A 2,500-nucleotide genomic window follows, 5' to 3' on the forward strand; every position below is an offset into this window, starting at 1 on the left:
CAGTAACAGACTCACTAGGCGCATGCCTTAAGTATTTCGCATTGCGAACTAGAGTGGTACCAGTATCGACGTTGACCAGACTGAACGTGTCTCGCGCTTTGGTCTCAATGATCACGTGCTTTGCTGAGGAGAACTTCGAGTCTAATTTGTTTTGCTTCATGTTAGCACAATGTACAATATCACCAACTCTGAAATTATGCGGAGTTGCATTTTGCTCGACATCGTGATATTCTTTTAAACGCACTTGATACAAGTTGCATTTTGACCGATGGACGCGATCGAGCGCCGACGCTGCTGTATTTGAGTTAGACTCAATGTGCGGCACTTTAGTACGAATTTCGTCATTGAACAATAGATAGTTGGCGATTTCCCGCTGACTGGATGTGGACTTGCTCTGTAGAACATGAGAATTTTAGGTAACTCCTCTTGCCAGGATTTACCTTCAGAGATCACCGCTCGGAAATTTTTCTTAAGATATCGGTGAAATATTTCTAACTTCCCGTTGCTTCGTGCATAATATGGTGACACACGAATGTGCTTTATTCCACGCGACTTAAGGAAAGCTTCGAACTCTTCGCTTACAAATTGCTTTCCGTTGTCAGAAACGATTTCTTCGGGAAACCCGTATCTGGCGAATATGTCAGTTAATGCTTTAATGACTTCACGTGAAGTGATTTCTTTCAAAACACATGCTTTCGGATAAGAAGAATAGTAATCGATGTAAGTCAATATGCATTTGCCATCGATTGGACCATAGTTAGTCGAGCGGAAATCCCCCAACGAGATCCACTGCACTCGTTACCCAAGGGCCTCGAGGTAAAGGTGTTGGCTGAAGCGGCGTGTACTTATTCAACGGCTGATTCAGCACGCAAGCTTGACAATTTCTGATCATTGTTTCCGCTACTTCGTCCATCCCGGGCCTAAAAAAGCGTGTTCTGAGAAATTGCTTTGTCTTAACGATTCCTTGATGCGTTTCGTGCGCTAACTTTAGAATTTGCTTTTGCAACGACTGTGGAACAACAATTCGGTTTCCTCTAAGAATTACTCCATCAAAAACAGATAATTCCTCTTTGACCCTATCGTATGGTTTCAGATCATGCGACCATTTTCCGCTTTGAATTTGAACAAGGAACTTGGACAGCGTGACGTCACTGCTGGTTTCGGTTCGCATGTCTGAAAGGGTCACGGCCTGAAGGTCTGACATGTTTGATTATGGGCGGCCGTTACCACCAAAAATACAAGAATTTTAATCGATATAAACAAAACAGGATTGTTTTACTCATTGTCTACAAGATAGCACACTCAATTAGTAAGTGATCCAACCAAAATACAAACAGTTCAGTCTTCTTTATCAGAATAAAACAGGCTAAACAAAAACAGTTCAGACCGATCATAAATGAAATAATGACCTACGTCAATGGGGAACATGAAAACAATCAAGTGAAATTGCGATTAGCCCAGCTTTCACTCGCAAACGATTCAGACAAACTCAAAATGAGACAGCTCTCAGTGCTTGAACAGCGCGTTGTAATGTCGAATGATTTAGCCCAACATCAAACGGCGCAGCGATGCATGGAACTGATTAGCTTAGTTTCAAATGGTTGAGCACGATATCAAGTGACATAGCATTGCGTGAAATAGCTTAGCGTAAAATGTCGAAATGATTCAAGAAAATGAGAAACAGAACAGGTCAACAATAAATCGCTCAGCCTTGCATCAAAAGATTCAAAGGTATATCAGACGGTTTAGTTAAACAATGGATAGTCGAACATATTGCGAATAGCTTACAGTATCGTGGAATGGATTAGCTTGGCAAGAATTGGTGTAGCGTGACTTCAACCAAAGTCGCCGAAACCACCAAAAATACAAAAGTGAAATGGTACAAGCAAATGTGAAATGGTACAGCGATCTGCTGGGGGCATGACGTCAGCGATGTAAAATTTGGCGCGAGAGTGAGTGACAGGCCTGCACGGCGGATTCTTCGTGTGGTTTTGGCGATTTCGCCTCGCATGATAGCCTTACAGTTTAATAGCATAATTTGGAACAAATTTCGCAACATAGCCACACGTTCCGAGAAACGATCGAAGGTCGGACACATTTTCCGGCGGTGGCGTAGTTTAGAGACGCACACTCTTCCATTGCTTTTTATGTAATGTCCTTTATTCACTGAACGATTATCTTATATTGTAACACAAAGATTATTCTACTTCTACATGGTAACAGTACTTTCACATCATGGAATAGCATGCAGTAGTTTCACATAAGGTGATCATGATCATGTCCTTTACTAGTAATCAATACACTACATAAATAAAACGTGACAATGTGAGAATTAAAAAGATAGTTTTAGATTTACGTGATGCAGTTGTTGATTAAGAGAAGGTTGTTCATCTCTTTGAATATGAAAAGCTTCTTTTATCTTTTATTCAAAGAGAACAACCCTCTCTTAATCAACAACTGCATCACGTAAATCTAAAACTATCCTTTTAATTCTCACATT

At 40.8% G+C, this 2,500-nt stretch overlaps 1 protein-coding gene across 1 annotated transcript in view; it reads right to left on the minus strand.

Moving 5' to 3' along the window:
• Positions 1 to 2,500, minus strand: part of LOC138017095 (transmembrane protein 145-like) — a 16,891-nt gene that overhangs the window by 13,995 nt on the left and 396 nt on the right. The gene's annotated exons all lie outside the window — the stretch shown is intronic.

This window comes from Montipora capricornis, chromosome 9, assembly GCF_036669925.1.
Source record: "Montipora capricornis isolate CH-2021 chromosome 9, ASM3666992v2, whole genome shotgun sequence".
NCBI lineage: Eukaryota > Metazoa > Cnidaria > Anthozoa > Scleractinia > Acroporidae > Montipora > Montipora capricornis.